General features: G+C 40.6%; 1 protein-coding gene and 1 long non-coding RNA gene across 9 annotated transcripts in view; both read left to right on the forward strand.

The window, feature by feature from the left end:
* CLYBL (citramalyl-CoA lyase) overlaps window positions 1-22,518 on the forward strand; it is a 260,795-nt gene that overhangs the window by 20,684 nt on the left and 217,593 nt on the right. The window lies entirely within an intron of this gene.
* Window positions 1,393-22,228, forward strand: LOC123580444. Its single transcript, XR_006703305.1, has 3 exons — window positions 1,393-1,482; window positions 19,349-19,353; window positions 22,167-22,228. It is a non-coding gene; the product is annotated as an uncharacterized LOC123580444 (long non-coding RNA).

Genomic DNA, 22,518 nt, shown 5'->3' on the forward strand with positions numbered 1-22,518 from the left:
TAATGCACTTAACTATGTTTAAGCACTTCCAAGTTATTTGGACCCTTCAGATGACTTCATTTCTGTGACTACTGTACACTTAGCTTCCCACATCTGCAGTTAATTTCTTAAGCGACTTTAATGGGAAACTTCAAACAGTTTAAATGTCAATTACCAAAAAAGTGAGGTTTTCAAATTCCAGTAATCTGTCCATATTGGTCAGTGGAACATAATCCCAGGTGGATGTAATTTAAGACAGATGACATTCCAGAGCTTCCCTTACAAAGAGCTTATGTATCTTTAGGACTAACAGGCAGGCCCTGTTGTTGCTACACTCACAGAGCTGCCCACAGTTCTGGCTTATCTGCACAGGCTCTGTGCTCAACGCTTTCAGTTCATGGCACTCATTCTGGCTGTGTTTTGGCTGGTGCTTTTGAAGCTGACAAGACCAAAACCTACTCTGTACATAAAAATATGTTGAGAATATAGTAACTGTAATAATTCCAATTTTTAATCCTATACTTTTGAGAGGCATTAAGTATTCATGATGTACTTTATCATAGGTTTATTCTTTTTCTTCATAGATTTTTAAAAAAGATTTTAAGTAATCTCTACACCCAACATGGGGCTTGAACTCACAACCCTGAGACCAAGAGGTGCACACTCTGCTGTCTGAGCCAACTGGTTGCCCCTTCTTTTTTTTTTTAATTTATTTTTTTGATTTACATCCAAGTTAGTTAGCATATAGTAGCTTCCAGTGATTCATCCCCTGTGTATAACACCCAGTGATCATCGCAACACGTGTCCTCCCTAATGCCTCTTACCCACTTAGCCCATCCCCACCCACAACCCCTCCAGCAACCCTTAGTTCTCTGTATTTAAGAGTCTCTTATGTTTTGTCCCTCTCCTTGTTTTTATATTATTTTTGCTTCCCTTCCCTTATGTTCATCTGTTTTGTATCTTAAATTCCTCATAGGGGTAAAGTCACATGATATTTGTCTTTCTCTAACTTCGCTTCACATAATACCCTCTAGTTCTGTCCACATGGTTGCAAATGGCAAGATTTCATTCTTTTTTTTTTTTAAATTTTTTTTTTTTTCAACGTTTATTTATTTTTGGGACAGAGAGAGACAGAGCATGAACGGGGGAGGGGCAGAGAGAGAGGGAGACACAGAATCGGAAACAGGCTCCAGGCTCTGAGCCATCAGCCCAGAGCCCGACGCGGGGCTCGAACTCACGGACCGCGAGATCGTGACCTGGCTGAAGTCGGACGCTTAACCGACTGCGCCACCCAGGCGCCCCAAGATTTCATTCTTTTTGATTGCCAAGAAGTACTCCATTTTATGTATGTGTACACACACACCCCACATCTTCTTTACCCATTTATCCGTCGATGGACATTTGGGCTCTTTCCATACTTTGGCTATTGTTGATAGCGCTGTTATAAACATTGGGATGCATGTGCCCCTTTGAAACAGCACACCTGTAGCCCTTGGATAAATAGTAGTGCAGTTGCTTCCTTGTAGGGCCAGCTGCCCCTTCTCAACGCATGGGTTAATCTTACATTTCTGACCGAGAAATCCTGATTTGTTTGTTTCTTGCCACTCTCATCTTTTTTCCCCCTCCTGTGTTCCTTCCTTTGCCTTTATTTTTAAGATAAAATGCATGAAAAAAAAAGTTGAGTAGGGGGATGGGTATTATTATTTTTTTTTTTTAATTTTTTTTTTCAACGTTTATTTATTTTTGGGACAGAGAGAGACAGAGCATGAACGGGGGAGGGGCAGAGAGAGAGGGAGACACAGAATCGGAAACAGGCTCCAGGCTCTGAGCCATCAGCCCAGAGCCTGACGCGGGGCTCGAACTCACGGACCGCGAGATCGTGACCTGGCTGAAGTCGGACGCTTAACCGACTGCGCCACCCAGGCGCCCCAAGGGGATGGGTATTATTTTGACAGGAAGTAAAACCAAAAGCATGCAGAATAAATTAAGCTTGCATTTTCTCTGCAGGTCATTTAATGAATGTTATGTGCTACAGAGTAAACAGTTTTGGGCAGCTAGTTTAGTTTTTCCACTTCTAAGCTTCTGACAAATGATTTTAGATGATCCTTTGGTCTGAAAAAGGAAAACTTTATATGTGTGACTTTTAAGTTGAGTTTTGTTATTCTTTGAAGACTTTTTTATGTAAGCCATTTTTGTGAAGTTGTTTTAGTTGAATTTGAAATTTTAAAAAAGCTTTAAAAATAGAGTCTGCCATATTGAACTGTTTTTCACATGTTTTACATTGAAAAGTTAATTTGCGGAGTGCCTGGGTGGCTCAGTCAGTTGAGTGACTTCGGCTCAGGTCATGATCTCGTGGTTCGTGAGTTCTAGCCCCACGTCAGGCTTTGTGCTTGCAGCCTGGAGCCTGCTTGGATTCTGTGTCCCCCTCTCTCTCTCGGCCCCTCCCCTGCTCATGCTCTGCTTCTCTCTCTCTCAAAAATAAAAACAAAGTTAATTTGCCTTTTCTTTTTAATTTTTATTTACTTAAAACAATTTTTTAGTGTTTATTTATTTATTTTGGGAGAGAGAGAGAGTGAGCAGGGGAAGGGAAGAGAGAGGGAGAGAGAGAATCCCAAGCAGTCTTCGTTCTGTCATCTCAGAGCCCGACGTGAGACTCGATCTCACGAACCAGGAGGTCGTGACTTGAGCTGATATCAAGAGTCGGATGCTTAATCAACTGAGCCACCCATGCATCCCTGATTTGCCTTTTCTATTTTTAAAAGATAACAAGAAAATAAAATTCCCTCATTAAGCAGTCATTATTTGTCAGCTGCTTTTGAAAATTGAGAAATTATGTTTAGTGTGTATGGCTTTAGGTTATCTGACACCTCCCCCAGGAGAAATAATGTCCTACTAAGAAATACTCTTAGTCCTACTGTCTGTCCATTTATCTATTTAGTCTGGCATAAATCACCTTCAAAGATAAGAAAATAGTCATACAAAGATATAGTGGAACATGTGAATTTTATGTATTTTCTGATAATGAGCCCTGTTTTAAAGGCTTCTAGAGTTCTTTCAAAAGCAGCTCATTGGTGCTGTGTTTGGCATGTTGTATGTTGTTAAAACTTCACAGAAATGTGGAGGTACTGAATTGTGCACTTTATAGAATCTGGTATGCTAACATGATCACTTTTCCATGTACCAGTAATCTTTGGATTGTGAGATACATATATCATGTTTACAAAACTTATGTCTGGCTTATCTGATTGGAATTGAAATGGATATTTTCCAGTAGTTACTTCTCAACATTCTAATTGAGTAATACCCACTAAATATCTATTTAAGTCAAAATGTAAAGGATCAGTGGCTTGCTTAATCAGCTTTAGAGGTATAAAGTTAGGATGTGAATTCACATCCCCTCTTTCTCCGGAGAGGCGACTTGATGACTTCTCTTTCTCTCAGTAATGTAGTAGAGCCTATTTGGCTTAATCAGCAGCCTTGGGAGTTGGAGCAATCATTTGAAATATTGAGTGGAAAAGTTCTTGCACTTGGAGAAGTCAGGAGGCCAGGAGTGAGAGACATATCCACATCCTTTCCCTGGTGGCCCCTCACCTGTGAATTCGCACCAGGGTGGTAATAAAATTGCAGGAGCTCATTTTATGTGAAACCATTAGCAGCCTGAGAATTTGGAGCTAGCTGCCTCTCATACTTTAAGACACTGGAAGGTGTCATTTATAAGCATGGAGAGCTTGAAGGAAGGCAGAACAGGCTTGTAAACCGTAGCTTTAGGCTCTGGACAGTAATCAGTTTGTAATATAGTTTAGTCTTAGGCTATCAGAATCACAAATGTGCCTTTAAGTGTTGCAGGCAAATCCCATGAAATATCTGACTATAAAAGGTAGAGACAATGGCTAGTTATTTCCCAGTTGTTATTGGGGATATGTTATTTTCTTTTTGTTCCTTCATGCATAAGGGTAGAGGGGAAGGGAGCCATGCTGCAAGTGGAACAAGTAAAACTGAATATTCGTGTAAGTTTTTGTTTTTTTTTTTTACATTGGCCACGATGAGAAGTCAAGTATCACAACTAATATGGAGGTTTTACTTTTTTTTTTTTAAGTTTTTATTTACTTATTTTGAGAGAGAGAGAGCTCAGAAAGGCAGAAAATTCCAAGTGGACTCTGCACTGTCATCACAGAGCCTGATGCAGGACTCAATCCCATGAACCTCAAGATCATGACCTGAACCTACATCAAGAGCCAGATGCTCAACTGACTAAGCCACCTAGGCACCCCTGGAGGTTTTACTTTGAAACAGCTACTCGTGCATGGTTCCTGCTTTTTTGTGTGGCTGACCCTGAGTTCCTAGGCTGGGGCAAGTGTGTGTGAGAGCCCTCAGGGCTGGGGAAATAGGGAAGCATTTCCAGCTTCTCTTGGCTCATAAGGTGGAGGGTTCCCCAACATGAGGGCAGAATTCAGGTTCTTGGCCACCTATGGAAATGACAAATGGCCCTCACTGTGGGCTAGCCCAGCTTCAGGATCTCTGCTGATGATCCCAAGAAATGATTCTTTAACTGAACCATGAAGAAAACCAGAAAATTAGGAGAGAATTCAAGAATGCAATTTGCAGATCGAGAACAGTCTATAGAATCTACCTGGGCATAATGATGTGTATGTCAGGGTGCTCCAGGGTTTGCCTCCAGACCAGTACAAACGTGACTGTTCAAATCTCAGTGCTCCAAGTCCCCACGGCTTGCCCTCTTCCAGGAGTTCAATAAGTTACCTGAAATGTCCCTGGTTGGCCCCTGTCTGATCAGAGCTGTCCCTGCTGCTTAGCGGTGGTCCTCGTGCTCCAGCCAGGATCCTGTGGCAGTGGGAGACCCACGTTCATCTGCAGCCCTGTTGCTTGTCTCTTTATTTGGCCAGTAGAAAACAGCCTTTTCGATTCCTGTGGGAGATCCAGAGGAATTTGTAGCCATTCAGTAATATTTCTGTCCTTCATATCAAAGTTCAGTTCTTTCCACAGGACACAAATGGCATTGGGCAGGAGAGAGGTGGCCCTATGCCGAGAGATCAGTATTATCTTAGAGAAACCACTGCTCCCTCTAGACCCTAGGTTCCTGTTGCTCAGGATTCCTGTTTTTAGCCTGGTTCCTTTTTAAGACTTCTTTTTTTTCACAAGGAGATGTTATGCTAATTCTCTCTTGAGGATCTTCACTGTTTCAGTACATGTCTGTCGGCTCAGAGATGGTGTTTAAGCATTTGAAGGTAATCTCTGCTAACATACATGTTCAGAGTCACCAGGTAGAATTTCCCTAGTGGTGTGGTCAGAAAGGCTCTGCTTATTCCCACAGGCTCTGAGAGGTGCTCAGAGTTGGGTCGGATATGGATTTTCTGCTAAGGCAGCCTTGCTTGCTGCCACTGTGTTCTGTACCCCTGCAAGTGTTGGGACCTGGTTAGAAGTAGATTGTTCTCATCCAGCAGAAGTGTGCTTGGATACTGCTGCCCATTCCCGTCCTCTCCTGCAGAAGCAGCTCAGGGCATTCCTTGTTTAATGGTCATGTGGACTACATTAGCAATGCTTTTCTGAGAGGCAACATAGGGGATATTACCCTGATAAATTATGAAATGCCTCTTTCTGAGCCATCCTGTTCTTTTATGCTTCTTTGCCTTTCTTTACTCTGGAGCTCCTTGTAGTGCAGGTGTTAATGTTTTTATGAGGAGATCTTCCTGAGGTTGAGGGAGGCTTTGGGAAGGCTGCTGGCTAGTATAGTGTCCCCCACCACACACCCCCCAAATTTTTAGTTGTAACTCTGGCACCAGACTGATAGGGCTCTAGAAGGTTCAGAGAAGTGCTAAAACTACAAGACTTACGGGCAGGGACTTTGCCCATTTTACAAGTGTTGACTAAAGTAGTTCTGAACAAGAAAAGCATTTGATGGAATCTTACCTTGTACAAAGACATACTATTTTTGGCCTCTTTCTCTCTCTCTCTTTTTTTTTTTTTTTCCCCTCTTTCACCTTTCCCTTGCAACCTTCTCCTCCATCTCAGCTTTCTGATCCCCAGTTGCCCTGTACTATTCCTCTCAATCCCAGATCTGCCCTCTCCTGTATCTTGTTCTTATTCTCGGGGAGGATTACATTCTTTTGAGCCCCATGTGCCAAGCCCTGTGCTTGCGCATTTGTGTATTATGAGGAAATTCTTTGGCCCATTTTACATATGAGGCAAGTGAGATTCAGGGAAGTTATTGACTTATCCAAATTCATACACCTACTAAGGGATGGAGCAGAAGCCAACCCCCTGTTTCTGAAGCCTCTTTACTGAATCACTACATTTTAGTCATCTAGTCTGGGAAAAGAGTATTCTTTTATTGTTACCCAAAGCGATGATAATATAAAACATCTGTAAATTGGAGGTTTGTTAAGTAAATTATGGTATAGTCATACCCTAGTAATGATGTAGGTGTTAAAAATAATAACGTAGTTTCCATGAATGGTGAAGTAGCTTGATTGCACTAAACCTTCTGTAGATTACATTCTGTACTCTGTAAAAAAAAATATTTTTAAAAACCACTATTTTAAGGCAGTGGAAAGCAAGCAAAGTCAGGCAAAAACTGAAACAGATCTACCCTTGAGACACAAACTACAATGGATAGTTTTTTGGTGGCTTTTTATCAGAAGGCACTTCAAATCTACCTTGTGTCTGTGGCAAAAAGCACAGCCGTACTGTACTGAGGTGTTAGAAGGAGAGGTAGAGACTGGCAGAGCAGCCAGAAAGTTAGGAGGGAAATCCCAGAGGGAAGGAGCTCAGAGGGAATAAACTCCAAAATTTACATATAAAATGGCATAAATACTTGGCTAGCCACTAAGCTGTGTGTGTGTGTGTGTGTGTGTGTGTGTGTGTGTGTGTGTGTGTGTGTGTGTAGAGAGAGAGCTTCCAGTGGAACTGATGGAAAAGCAGCAGCTGGAAGCTGAAAGACCTGAGTAGAGATCTTAGCTGCTGTTCACCACAGAGGAGACAGAGTGTGGTGTTTGTGTTCAGCCAAATTAACTGTCTGCTAGAACAAAAATCACTCTTCAGAGAAATATACAGAATCTAGAATCTTAATAACAATTAATCATAATATCCAAAGTCCTATAAAAAAATCACTATATCAAAGCATTATGATGAATACCCAAAATGAATTCAATGTTATATGTCAGTCATATCAATAAAATTGAGAAAAAAAATAACTGTAGAGATGAAGAAACAAGGGGGAAAAAGCAGTTAATTGAGGCCAAACTCAAGATGATCTATACATACATTGCATTTAACAGACAAGGGCTTTAAAGCATCCATCATAAGTATGTTGAAGGACTTAATGGTAAATATATACACAATGAGCAGATAGAGAACATCTCCTTAGAAACAGACACGCTAGGGACTCCTGGTTGGCTTAGTTGATTAAGTATCTGATTTCGGCTCAGGTCATGATCACACAATTCATGGGTTCAAGCCCCACGTTGGGCTCTATGCAGCCTGGGACCTGCTTCAGATTCTGTGTCTCCCTCTCTGCCCCTCCCGCACTCGTACTCTCTCTCCTCTCAAAATTAAAAGAAAAAATTAGACACACTATTAAAAAGAGCTGAAAGATCAGTGATTGGCATTGGCTGGAGGAGAGGAGGGAGTGGGGAATGACTGATTAATGTGTATGGAGTTTCCTTTTGGGGTGATGAAAATGTTCTTGAACTAGATAATGGTGATGCTTTTACAACATTGTAAAAGTATAAAATGCCAGTATGCTTTTAACATGGTTAAAATTAATTTTATGAAAAGGGAACTTAAAAGTACATTCACTAAGTTTAAAAATATACTGGATCAGCTTAGTAGTGGATTGTAGACAGCACAAGAGTCAATGAACTCAAAATAGATCAATAGTAATTACTAATTTGATGAAGACAGGAAAAAGATTGAAGAGAAATGAATAGAGCCTCAGAGACCTGTGGGACAATATCAAGCAGTCTAATGTAGGTAATGAGAGTTCTAGAAGGAAAGAAAAAAGAGGCCCTAAAAATATTTGACAGAGTAAAGGATAGAAAGTTCCTCAACTTTTTTTCAGAAAGTTCCCAAATTTGATGAAATACACTAACCTGCAGATCACTCAGCAAACCCTCAGCAAGATAAATTTCTCTCTCTCTCTCTCTCTCTCTCTTTCTCTCTCACACACACACACACACACACACACACACACACACACACACACACACACGAAAGCCATACTGCTGAAATCCAAAAATAAAGTCTTGAAAGCATCCAGATGGAAAAAAGATAACATTACTTACAAGGGAACAGAGATATGAATGGCAGCAGACTTCTCATCAGGAACAATGGAGAGTAGAAGGTAAATGCATTGATACCTTTCAAGTGCTAAAAGGAAAAAAATGTCATCTCAGAATTCTATGTTCAGCAAAACTATCCTTCAGAAATGAAGCTAAAATAAAGATGTTTACAGATAAGCAAAAACTGAGAGAATTTGTTACAAGGAAATCCACGCTACAAGAAATGGTAAAGGAGGGGCACCTGGGTGGCTCAAGTCGTTTAAGTGTCTGACTCTTGATCTGACTCAGGTCATGATCTCACTGTGAGTTCAAGCCCTACACTGGGCTCCATGCTGACAGTGCAGAGCCTGCTTGGGACTCTCTCTCTCCCTCTCTTTCTGTCCCTCCCCCACTCACTCTTTCTCTCAAATAAACTTAAATTTTTTTAAATAAAAAAATAAATTTAAAAAATGCTAAGGAAGTTCTTTAGGCTGAAGAGAAATAACCCCAGATAATTTGGATATATAAGAAGGAATGTAAATCACCAGAAATGATGAAGAAAAGAACCAGGTAGATCTCTGTGTGTTCATATGAGCATGTCGTAATAACTAACAATAATAAATATTTATATAGCAATTAGTGTTCCGAGTGTCTTAGATATGTTATTTAACCCTCACAGTAATCATATAAAATGGGTATTATTATTAACCTCATTTTACAGATGTGATAACTGAGGCACAGAGTAACTTGCCCAGTGCCACACAATGTGGCAGATGTAGGATTCAAATTCAGCATTCTGATTCTAGAAGCTATCTTCTCAACTGTTCAACTCAAGCCTCTTGATATATTATTACCTGAACCAAGCAGTGTGCATATAGTATGATCTTTGTGTAAATAAAAGTATGAAGATACTATTTTTAGGAAGAATATATAGCCTTTAATGGCGGTCACCTTTGGGGAAAGATTAAAGGCTTGGAGTATGGAAGGGGCGACTATAGTTTTGAATGTTTTTTAATGTGCTTGTGTCACTTTTATTTTTGCAAAATAAAATTATAAAGTCACTAGCTGGGAAAAAATATAGGTACATAGTCTGGGGTGGGAGGATAATAATCTGTCTTCTGCCTTATAAGGAATTTGACAGAAATGAAGAAAATGTGGACTGAGAATCAGGATTCTGGGTCAGCAAGATGCTGTCATTTGACAAAGGCTGTCATGGAGCTGTCAGGTAGTGTTCTTTGGTCTTTGACGCTTTTATCCCTTTGCTGAATCTTCTCCATCCCCAGGCTTCCCCTGTCACTCAGGAGATGACTCTAGGGAAACACTTCTTGCTCTGAAGTTCTCTCCTCCACATTGCCATCTCAACATACAATCTGGCTTAATTCTTACTCAGAGCTGCTGATGTTAGGGCCCCCTGGCTGGTTCTGTCCAAGGTTACTTAGCTACTAAGTGGTAGTGCCAGAATTTGAATAGGGTGGTATGACTCATAGGCACCCTCTTAGTGCCTGTGAAGTGTGAAGTCATGTGCTGGTTAACATTACATCAGTTAACCTTATCCATTGCTAGATCAGGGAACCAAGGAACAGAGGGGTGGGTACCTGCCCCAATATGAAACAGGTTCTGTTCCAAAGCTGGGATTCTTTTGACAAGGATGTGCTGGCCTAGTATCTTTTGTACACTCTTTCACCCAAGGCTGAATTTTAGGTCACAACCAATTGAATTTTGAAAAATCACCCACTTGAAGATCTTGAAGATGATAGAGATACATGCTGTTTCTAAACCAGCAATATACCAGTCTTCCCATTGATCAACAGTGTGGCCTTAGAATTTATCATCAAAATATGGCATTTTTGAGAGTGAAAGGGATGCTGTTAATATTGACACGGTGGCAGGGGGGGGGGCACCTGGGTGGTTCAGTTGGTTAAGCATCCCACGTTTGATTTTGGCTCAGGTCATGATCTCACAGTTTGTGGGATTGAGCCCCATGTTGGGTTCTTCACTGATAGTGCAGAGACTGCTTGGTATTCTTTCTCCCTCTCTTTCTGTCCCTTTTCTGCTCACTCACACACACACACACACTCTCTCTCTCTCTTTCTTTCTCTCCCAAAATAAATAGAACTTAAAAAAATAATTTTAATATTGACACTGGGACATTAGAAGTCAGCCAAGACTGTCCAGGCAAACCAGGGTTTGTGGTCACTCTATATAGACAACACGTTATTTAGTGCCCTCACATATTTTTTGTTATTTGTGAATTCTATTACTTTTTGGAATGCAAGCTTCTGAAATGCAGAAATTAAAGCTACTAACCTTTAATCATACATTGTTTCATAAATATGGGCAACCATAACAGTAACTACTTGGCTAAATCCAATTCTAGAATATAAGCATTTGTAGTCATTCTTAAAGGAGTGAAGCAATGCTTTAGTAGTTATTTAAATTTTTTTTTAATGTTTTTATTTATTTTTGAGACAGGGAGAGACAGAACATGAGCAGAGGAGGGGCAGAGAGAGCGGGAGACACAGAATCCGAAGCAGGCTCCAGGCTCTGAGCTGTCAGCACAGAGCCTGACGTGGGGCTCAAACTCAAGCTGAAGTCAGATGCTCAACTGACTGAGCCACCCAGGTGCCCCTTTAGTAGTTATTTAAATGCATTTATATGTAACACATGAAAGCCAAAAACAAAAATTAAAATAAAGTATAAACCCATCCTTTTTGCCTATACAAGGTGACTATATTTTTAGAGCCACAGTTTGGTGTATGCACTGAGCACATGATTTGAGTACATTTGTGGAAATGGGTAATTGGACAAAATATTTGAGATTGAAATTATCTGGGAAAATGCCAGGCATGTGATTGCTCTACGTGTAGCTGAAAATGTATATTCTCTATGTAGTGTAGAGTTTAATTAAACAGAATGATCTGATTTTAATCTAACTTTTTATACTTATAAAATTAAGTTTTGGGGCACCTGACTGGCTCACTTGATAGAGCATGTGATGCTTTTTTTTTGTTGTTGTTTATTTATTTTGAGGGACACAGCACAAGCTGGGGAGGGGCAGAGAGAGAATCCTAAGCAGGCTGCACCCTGCCGGCATGAGCCTGATGCAGGGTTTGATCTCACCAACTGTGATATCATGACCTGAGCAGAGATCAAGAGCCAGATGCTTAACTGACTGAGCCACTCAGGCACCCTAAACTCTTGATCTCAGCTCAGGTCATGATCTCATAGTTAGTGGGATTGAGCCCTGTATCAGGCTCTATGCTGAGTGTGGAACCTGCTTGGGATTCTTTCTTTCCCTCTCTCTCTGCCCTACCTGGCTAATGTGCATGCACACTCTCTCTCAAAATAAACTTTTAAAATAAAATTAAGTTTGATTCTTTTATTTTAGGTGTTTTTTAATCATGAGAACTGATGCTCAAAGTACCTATCAAAACAATTTTGTGTATTTTTCATATGAGGCAGTTTATTTATTTTTTAGAGAGAGAGCATGAGCAGGGGAGGAGGCAGAGAGGGAGAGAGAATTTTTTTTGTAGTTTGAGAGAGAACAAGCACAAGTGGGGGAGGGGCAGAGAGCAAGGGAGACAGAGAATCCCAAGCAGGCTCCACACTGTCAGTGCAGAGCGCGATGTGGGGCTCAATCCCATGAACGGTGAGTTCATGACCTGAGCCGAGATCAAGAGCGGGACACTTAACTGACTGAGCCACCCAGGTGCCCTGAGAGAGAGAATCTTTTTTTTTTTTTTTCCAATATATGAAATTTATTGTCAAATGAGAGAGAATCTTAAGTAGGCTTCACACTCAGCATGGAGCCCAATGTGGGGCTCAATCCCATGACCCTGGGATTATGCCCTGAGCCAATGTGAAGAGTTGGACGCTCCACTGACTGAGCCACCCAGGTGCCTCTTTGTGAGGCAACTTAATAGACTGGACAGTTGCATACTTAACTATTTACTATGTTTGCTGATCTCATTATGGTTTTTAAAAATCATTTAGTTTGGAGCCAACTAAATGTCCCTATAGTTTTTGTATGTTAATTAACATAAAATGTCATCTTTAATGTTTCACCAACTTCACCATGTTAGGCTGAAGATATTTTTTTGTTGTATCAGATACCTTTTTGCATTTTATTTAAATCCATATGTACTTGTTTTAAGTATTTGGAATTATTGCTAAGGCTAGTGGAAAATATTTAAGTGTAAAAATTTAGGGTTTTTTTCCACAGTGTTCTTTCAAGTAATTGATAGATGTGAAAAGCATTTAGCAGGTTTTCTGCCTTTCTACCTTCTCTTAAGCTGTGCTTCTGAAGAAATATTCCTGCAGAGCATACTTCAGTACTGCTGTATTATAGATGTAGCATCATCTAAAAGGAAAGGTTGAATGTGGGTTTGAAGTTGACAAGTGATGAAAAGTAGCCCTGAATTGTCAATTAGAAAGTGAAGGTCTATGGGGCGCCTGGGTGGTGCAGTCGGTTAAGCGTCCGACTTCAGCCAGGTCACGATCTCGCGGTCCGTGAGTTCGAGCCCCGCGTCGGGCTCTGGGCTGATGGCTCAGAGCCTGGAGCCTGTTTCCCATTCTGTGTCTCCCTCTCTCTCTGCCCCTCCCCCGTTCATGCTCTGTCTCTCTCTGTCCCAAAAATAAATAAAAGTTGAAAAAAAAAAATTATAAAAAAAAAAAAAAAAAGAAAGAAAGTGAAGGCCTGGAACCAATAACTTAATGGGCAGTACCCCCTGCTATTTTACCTTAAGGACTGTAGGATTTTTCTGTTCTGGAAATATGTATGTGTGCACCCAGTTATAGACATCTGTACATAAATACACACATGTATGAATATGAATATATGGGAGGAGGTGTAAATCTAAACTACTCACTGATACATCTCCTAAAAATACATTTCCTTTATGGGAGGACTTGCCAAAAAAATCAGTGCATAACGTTAACTTTGTTTCATGATTATTGCTTTTCTAACGTAGAACTTTCATTGTTTGGTTTTATGAACCATATTGACAAATGACAAATGTGAAAAATATGTAATTTTTATCTGTGGAGTTTTTTCTGAAAACCCTTGCCTTCAATCCTGTGGGAAGTCTTTTTTCCAGTCACCAATGCAAGCATATAATCCTACATTGTTTGCAGTTTATACAACCTCAGTTGATATATAGTATGCTTTTTGCTGATTTTAAAATATGAGTGGCACCTGGCTGGCTCAGTCAGTGGAGCGTACAAGTCTTGATATTAGGGTTGTAAGTTTGAGCCCCATGTAGGGCATAGAAATTACTTAAAAATAAAATCTTAAAAAATATATGAGTAGGGGTGCCTGGGTGGCTCAGTGGGTTAAGGATTGATGCTTGATTTCAGCTCAGGTCATGATCTCATGGTTTGTGGAATTGAGCCCCACATCTGGCTCCGTGATGACAGCATGGAGCCTACTTGAGATTCTCTCTCCTTCTTTCTCTGCCCCTGCCCTGCTCATGTGTGTGTGAACCGTCATTCCCTGCCCCTCTCTCTCTCAAAAACTTAAAAAAAATGAGTAATCATTTAAATATTTGTTTATTTATTTTGAGAGAGAGAGAGAGAGAGAGAGAGAGAGAGAGAGAATCCCAAGCAGGCTCCACGCTCAGTGGAGAGCCCAACACAGGGCTTGATCCCATGATCTTGAGATCACAACCTGAGCCAATATCAGAAGTCACACACTTAACTGACTGAGCCACCCAGGCACCCCTGAGTAATTAATCATTTATAAACTAGGTTAAAATGAATTTTAAGTGGATAAGGTAGGAATCCAGATGAACCAAAGCTATTTATATTGCATTGGCACTATATACATCTTTCCATTATTTATTATGCCAATAAAAAATCACTTTATTAAGAATAGTCCTACAATAAAAGAAGGGATGAAAATACAGAAATAAAAAGTCCAAGATGAATTCAGTAGCGTTTGTTGTTTCTGAGAGTGGTGTACGTCCTTTTCTTGAAGTGTCAATTCAAATTAAACCTTTTAAAATTAAATCTGAGGAGTGCCTAGGTGGCTCAGTCAGTTAAGTATCTGACTTCAACCCAGGTCATGATCTCATGGTTCCTCGGTTTGAGCCTGGCGTCGGGCTCTGTGCTGACAGCTTGGAGCCTGGAGCATGCTTCAGATTCTCTGTCTCCCTCTCTCTCTGCCCCTCCCCTGCTCATACTCTCTCTCTCTCAAAAATAAATGTTAAAATATTTTTTAAATTACATTTGAAAATAATGTTCCCCAATTTTTTGAATGGAATTTTAATTTTATTTATTTATTTTTAAGATTTTATTTTTAGGCGCACTTGCGTAGCTCAGTTGGTTTAGCAGTAGCTCTTTGTTTCAGCTCAGATCATGATCTTGCGGTTCATGAGTTTGAGCCCAGAGTTGGGCTCCGCAGCTGGCAGCACGAAGCCTGCTTGGGATTCTCTCTCTTTCTCTCCCTCTGCCCCATCCCCATTCATGCTGTCTCTCTCAAATAAATAAACTTAGAAAAGGGATAAGTTAAAAAAATAGATGTCCAACGTGGGGGGCTCAAACTTATGACCCCAAGATCAAGAGTAAAATACTCTACTGACTGAGCCAGCCAGGTGACCCTGAATGGAATTGTTAAATACAATGTGACAGTATGCAAAAAATGCATACCTATGTTAGTGAAAATCCTTAGGACACATATCAGAGATGACTCCCCCAGGAGGAACTTGTAGAAGGGTCCCAAGTTCTCAGACATAGTGCAAGATTCTTAGAGATTGTTGGGAAAGATCCTCATTTCTGACCTCTGACTTTAGGTAGGTTTGGTTTAGAGGCCCACTCTCACTGGGGAGGGTAAGGGCCTCATCCTGTGGGCACTCTGACCCTTCAGTACTGCATCTTTGGCCAATGCGTACCTCCTGTGAGGATGGGAATATTCAGTCACTGTTAGCCAAAGCAGGCACGGGAGGGCTTGGCCAATGGTTGTAGGTGGATTGCTTGAATCTGCCAACAGCATGAAAATGAGAACATTGGCCCCTTTCTAATCTACTGAACTCAAGTGCTTATTGGGCATGATCTTCACGAGGACTTCACCCTGGGCTCATGAGGTTCCTGTCAGGCACTTACTTGTCTCTGGAGTCCCCAGAATCATCCATTCATCCAGAGTCTTTGACTTTTGTCTGGAGAGAAAAAGCAGAAGGTCTGTATGAAGGGGCTACCAGGCTTGGGGTACTGTGCTTCTGCTTCCTGAGGCTGTGCCTAGTGGATAGCAATGACCTTCTGACTACTAGCTACCGTTTGCATGCTGCTCCAGTAGTGAAAGCCCAAACATTGATTAAATTATATCGATGTGTTCTGAATATCCAGGAACACTTTTTTTTTTAAGCTTTACAGATGATCAGGCTTGTTGTCAGTATGATTTGTAGTCTCTGTTATATAGTGTCTGTAATTATCTAGATCCTCTCATGTTTTCTGCCCAAACCTATATCTTTGACCAAGTAGAGAAGGAAGAGAACCTACTGATAAAACAGGTTGGAGCCTGCACATGGATGCATGCATCTCTGACACATTTGCAGGAAATTGTCTCACTTTAATCTTTTTACTCATAATTACATCACAATTGAGGCATTTAGTATACAAGTTGAAGAAACACATGACCAGCTACTGCTCACTACCCTTTGCTCCTCAGTTTGAATTATCCAGGGCAATGGTGCTTTACACTGGGGATCCCAATAAATGAGCTGGAAACTAATTTATTAGGTCATGAGAAGCATTTAAAAAGTGAATTGTAAGAGAAGTTATTCTAGTCAGAGTACATCACATGTTGAATTTCATTTTATAAAACTTTTGTTTCTTTCAATTTGTGAGGGGGGGTGTTTCTGGGCTCTCAGTATAAAATATGTTTCTTCCTATGAGTTGCAGTAAAAAAAAATTTTTTTTTTTTTTTGAAAATGCTGCATTGGAGGAATTTCTGATCCAGGGAGATGGCTTTCCTTCAGGGGGTATGGGGCACCCATAAGCTACTAGCAGTTTCCTGGTTATCTTTTTTTCCTGTAGCTGTGGAGTTCCCCAGTTTAAACTCAGCTTCTTTTCCCATGAACATGCTGTTATATAGTGTTTGGGAGATTGTGGAGTTAAATGGGTTTTTGTAGGCTCTCTTGGGGCCCTAACCGTCATTTGTAACATCTTTTCCATTGGGAAAAATTCATTTTCAGCTCCAAAGAAGCAAGTTCTTGGTGATTTTTTTTTTAAAGCAGAACTCTGTCATTAATTGGGAACTACTTTTATACACTTTTCTGTATTATATAATAGTAAAATCTATTTGTACCTTAAGCATTCTGTCACACTCCTTTACCCCTTTTTCATTTCTGATGAAGAGTGATGTGTTTTAGGAGCTCTGGGTGGCCTGGGGTAAGTGGTGTCACTGACAGCACTTCTGAAGAGGGAGGCTGACAAGCCCAAAGGTCAGAACATCTGTGTGTCCGCACCCCTTAATGAGTCTCCGAAGAAAAGCATCTTCTTGCACGTGGAACAGTTGATAATCATCAGGTTCCTTTTACCATTGAAGCCAGTGTGGCCCTATGTTAATATAAGGTGCTCTTTACAAAGGCACACTCATACCAGATCTGCCTGGTGTTCATTCACTAGGCATTGATTGAGTACCTTTTCTGTGCAAGGCACTCCTTAGGTCCTGGGATAAGGCAGTGGGCAATGTGGACAGGGACCCTGCCCAGGAGCTTCCCCAACAGTGAGCCTGCTCTTGGTTGGTCTCACACTTTGGCCTTTTGTTCATTGGGCTTGTTGGAGACAAGCTGTACAACAGATTTATCCTTCCAAAGTAGTAGCTGGGCCCAAGGACTGCTCTGTCCTCACCTTAAGTGGGGCTAGGTGTCGAGCATGTTAAAGGCTTGTAAGAGAGAAGGGAGTTTGTTTTTGGGAAATGCTACAGATTCTTTGAAGAACAAAAACTTTAATAAGATTTTTGAGAGCTCAACAAAGCAATAGGTGGGGCACAAGCTGTAGACAGTAGTCAGAGAAGACAGTGTGCATCAAATCAAGATTTATTGCTCTAGTCTCTGAAAAGCCTTCTTAGGGAAGCATCCCACCCCCATCTATAGCCTCCTGATTCCATAATATCTAACCCCTTACGAAATCTATCCACATTGTTCTGCTACCCCTTCCCTACCAGCACAACTTCATGGTAGGAAGAACTTATTTCACTGCCTGTTTTTCCTGAGGTTTATAAAAACAAAACGTGTGAAGGGAATGTATGCTGATTCTCTTGGGACTAATTAAACAAACAGATTCAGGGAAAGAAAGCAGAGAAGATGTAGTATAGTTAAGATGTAAAAAATGTAATTTTCAGGATAACAGCCGTCAATTTTTCCACTCGAGTGTTTTTCCAAAGGGCAGAGGGCAAAAAGCGTCTTACGTCCTCTCAAAGCTGAGACACATTTCAACATGGAGATGTTAGAAGCAAATTTGGTGCCCAAGACAGGTGCCAGATTTTAATTACAGTTGGCATTTCTGAGCATGCTTTTGGCAGAGGTGGCCATCTTGTTGGAAAAGCCATAGATTTTGACACTAGCAGTATGGGTGCCCAGTTAAAAATGATTGAAAATAATTTCCCTCCTATTTTCATCATGTTGGTTGTGAGAGAAAACTTCAGTGGTTAATATTTAAACAAGATACTCTCTGTTCAGAGAAAACAGTTGTTCATTGGAATTGTCTTGGTGGTTTGGAGCGTTAGCTCTGGGGGTAATAATTTCTATCTCAGAGCCTTTGAAAAACCCCAGTTAAAACAATAAAATAGGATGTTTCATTATAAGAAATGAAGTTGGCATATACCAGGTTTTCCATTAAGTTCCAGGTCACAGACAAATAAAGTATGTTCGGGAGAAAAATCCTTTTTAAAAATAATTAGGGAGCTGTCTGTTTTGTTCACCAGATGGAAAATCCGTAGTTGTGGGTGGTCTGTGTTGGAGAGGGCATCTCACAATTGGCAGGACCATGCCTTTAACTTTTCAAGTCCTAGGACAAAAATCTAAATGCCACTGACTGTTCAGAAGGCTCCCAATATGTATTAGCCCTTGTAGGGCTCTGCTTCCTAAATTTTACCAGTTTTCTAAAAGAGTGTATAGGTAAAATGATTATGGAATGCCAAAATAAATGGCCTGTTGTTCTTTGAATTCTGAAACAGTTTTCCTGTCAGTCCTTGTTTTCTGTGACTTTTCTCGCTGTCAATACATTACGATGATAATGTGATTATTGGAACCGCCTGCATTACTATTTAGAAGCCCCTTTTTATTACACTAATGTATTCCAGAGCAGATAGGATGGCCAAATGTGCCTGAAGCTTAAGAAATCATCCTAAGATTGTTGCTCATTGAAGAAAAATATCGTACCTTCATCAGTGTTTAAGGTCTTTTGTATTGTTTTGATAATCTGACGAAATTAATTCAGCAAAAAAATATGTATGCTTTTCTTACTGCTTGCTTGGACTGATAATAGAAAGTTAGCATCTAGCTTTGCTAGTAGTTTTTTTACATGTACCAAAATCCCATTTTTTAGCCTGATTTTACATGTTACATGGCTTTCCATCTGCAAATCAGACTTTGAAATGAATGTTTTATGTTTGAACATAAGGTTGTGTATGTATGTTTATGTTAATATTTCATTCATAAATTTAACCCTTCCCAAATCAAAAACTGTTCATGATTATAGGACAGTTAAATTGATAAAAATAATTTTGGATGCATAAATGCATAAACTCTCAAATTGAGTGAGGAAAAAAAGCCCTGGAATGTAAATCATTTTTTTCGGACAGCAAATGTTTGGCTTTGGATGTACTATGATATTCTGCCTGTGTGTAGTAAAAATGGCAATGATTTATTAGTCCCATATCCCCTCAGCACAGATGCCGCACAGTCTGGCCCTTTTCTGGGCACTAAACACTGGGTTTTAAAAAACATAATTTCACTCAAGTTTTCTGCTTGTGTTCTGTGTTGTACTATTAATAGCAACCCTTTGTTGCTGGTGCCAGCTCTCTGCTAGCATAAGACGATGATGCGTAGGAACCAGTTTTAACTAAAATACTGTAATTGGCACCCACTTTTCATATATAGTCCAGGTGCAGTTCTGTGAAGACTACAAAGACCCTTAAAACTTATGTCATGAAGGTAGAGAAGCTAAACAAATGTAGCAGTTCAGTAGACTGCAGTGCACTTACCTTTGCAATGTCATCGTTGCTTTGGCAAATCTTACTCATTTGCTGTTAAAAGGGGATAAAGGGTGGGGAAAATTTGAAACATTGATGAAGAACTTAAATGGTCTATGATTCTTCAGAAGAAAAACATTTTTTCTAGAGGGGAATTAATAAAGAACAATGTTGGAAACCTCAGGTTTTACCCTCTTTCCCCCTCACTGCTCAGGAATCAGAAACTGTATTGCTAATTCTCAGTCTGAGAGGAGGTTGAGTCTTGATTTGGCCAAAGGTAAATGTGTTTACTGAGGAGTAAGGCAAGCAGGGAAGCCTCTGTGTTTGGCGTGTTGTTCTGGTCATTGCACCACTCAAGACAATGCCTCTGAGGCCACATTTCCGTATTTCATGGCTGAAATTTTTGGAGTTATTCTTGATTCCATCCAACTTCTCAGATTCTGTGTCTCTCTACCATGGCTCCTGGCCATCCCTTCCTCACTGCTATCCCAGCTCATCACTCTCTCCTCCTGCCTGGTCTCTCCTCCCTCCTGTCTTCCAGAAGGAGGTCTCTGAACACAAGTCGCATTGCTCCACTCTTTAAAAAGTTTCAGTAGTTCCCAACACTAAAGAATGAAGACCCTCCATGGCCATACAGTGATACAATTTCCTTTATTCCCTGACTCCAAATTACCTTTCCAGAATCGTCTTCCCATACCATGTACCTGAGTCACATTAAAATTGTTGCTTTTTTAAAAAAGTTTATTTATTTTGAAAGAGAGAGGAGGGGAGGGGCAGAGAGAGAGAGCGCGAGCATCCCAAGCAGGTTCCACACTGGAGTGTGGAGCCTGATGCCAGGCTCAAACTCATTAACTGTGAGATCAGGGCCTGAACTGAAATCAAGAGTTGGATACTTAACCGACTGAGCCACTCAGGCACCCTTAAAATTCTTGCTTTTAATGAGCCCTCTGCTCCCCCAATCCCAGCTCTTGCCCATCTCCTTGCCATTGCTCATTCTGTTCCTACTCCTTATAGTGCCCTTCTTCCCATATTCTACTTGGTGAAATCCTGATCAAATATCACCTTCCTCTTATGGTATCTTATCAATCACCCGCATTCACCCTGCTATCATGCACCCTTCCTCTGCATCTCTATAGTTTTTTTCATGCTTACTGTACTTTGTACCCTATTTTGTCTCCCATATTACATTAAATCTCCTGAGGATAAGGCTAGTCCTTGTACCTGTTTGAAAGCCAGCACCTATCTTGGTGCTGAGTATGTGACAAGAAGAATAAATATATTTTTTTAATGTTTACTTACTTATTTTGAGAGAGAGAGTGTGGGCAGGGGAGGGATAGAGAAAGAGAGGGAGAGAGAGAATCCCAAGCAGGCTCCTTGCAGTCAGTGCAGAGTCTGACATGGGGCTTGATCTCACAAACCATAAGATCATGACCTGAGCTGAAATCAAGAGCCAGTTGCTTAACTGACTGAGCCACCCAGCCTCCCCAAGAATAAATGTTTTTTAATTTAATGGAATTCTAGGTTATGGCTTTCTATCAGTTAAGATTCTTGGTTAAGCAACAAATACTGAATCAGGCTCTTTTAAGGCAACAACATTTTTTTTTTTTTTTAAATAAGCTGTACACCCAGTTTGGGGCTTGAACTCATCATCCCGAGATCAAGAGTCACATGCTTTATGGACTGAGCCAAACAAATGAAGGCAACAAAGAAAGAATTTTTTTTTTTTTTAAGAGACAGAGTAGGCACAGGAGAGGGGCAGAGGGAGAGAAAGAATCTTTTTAAATTTTTAAATTTATTTTTAGAGAGAGGGAGAAAAAGTACACACATGGGAGAGGTAGAGAGTGAAGGAGTGAGAGAATCCCAAGCAGGCTCTGCGCTGTTAGTGTGGAGCCCAATGTGGGGCTCGAACTCACAAACCAGGAGGTCATGACCTGAGCTGAAATCAAGAGTCAGACACTTAACCGACTGAGCCAGCCAGGCATCCTGAGAGAGAGAATCTTGAGGCTCCATGCTTAGCAAGGAGCCCGACCGGGGGCTTGATTCCCCGACCCTGGGGTCATGACCTGAGCCAAAATCAAGAGTTGGATGCTCAATTGACCGAACCACCCATGTGCCCCAAAGGCAACAAAAATTCTTTTTTTTTTTAATTTAATTTTTTATTTTTTAAAATTTGCATCCAAATTAGTTAGCATATAGTGCAACAATGATTTCAGGAGTAGATTCCTTAGTGCCCCTTACCCATTTAGCCCATCCCGCCTCCCACAACCCCTCATTTAACCCTCAGTTTGTTCTCCATATTTATGAATCTCTTCTGTTTTGTCCCCGTCCCTGTTTTTATATTATTTTTGTTATCCTTCCCTTATGTTCATCTGTTTTGTCTCTTAAAGTCCTCATATGAGTGAAGTCATATGATTTTTTCTCTGATTAATTTCACTTTCTGATTAATTTCTCTGATTAATTTCACTTAGCATAATACCCTCCAGTTCCATCCACATAGTTGCAAATGGCAAGATTTCATTCTTTTTGATGGCTGAGTAGTACTCCATTGTGTGTGTGTGTGTATACACACACACACACACACCCCACATCCTCTTTATCCATTCATCCATTGATGGATATTTGGGCTCTTTCCGTACTTTGGCTCTTGTTGATAGTGCTGCTATAAACATGGGGGTGCATGTGTCCTTTCGAAACAGCACACCTGTATCCTGTGGATAAATGCTTAGTAGTGCAATTGCTGTGTCGTAGGGTAGTTCTGTTTTTAATTTTTTGAGGAACCTCCATGCTGTTTTCCAGAGTGGCTGCACCAGCTTGCATTCCCACCAGCAGCGCAAAAGAGATCTTTTTTTTCCCACATCCTCACCAACATCTGTTGTTGCCTGAGTTGTTAATGTTAGCCATTCTGACAGGTGTAAGGTGGTATCTCATGGTGGTTTTGATTTGTATTTCCCTGATGATGAGTGATGTTGAGCATTTTTTCATGTGTCAGTTGGCCATCTGGATGTAGGGCAACAAAAATTCTTAAGAGATACCAAATCTGGCTTTTTTAGGCAAAAAGGGATTTATTGGAAGGATGTG

Source organism: Leopardus geoffroyi, chromosome A1 (genome assembly GCF_018350155.1).
Source record: "Leopardus geoffroyi isolate Oge1 chromosome A1, O.geoffroyi_Oge1_pat1.0, whole genome shotgun sequence".
NCBI lineage: Eukaryota > Metazoa > Chordata > Mammalia > Carnivora > Felidae > Leopardus > Leopardus geoffroyi.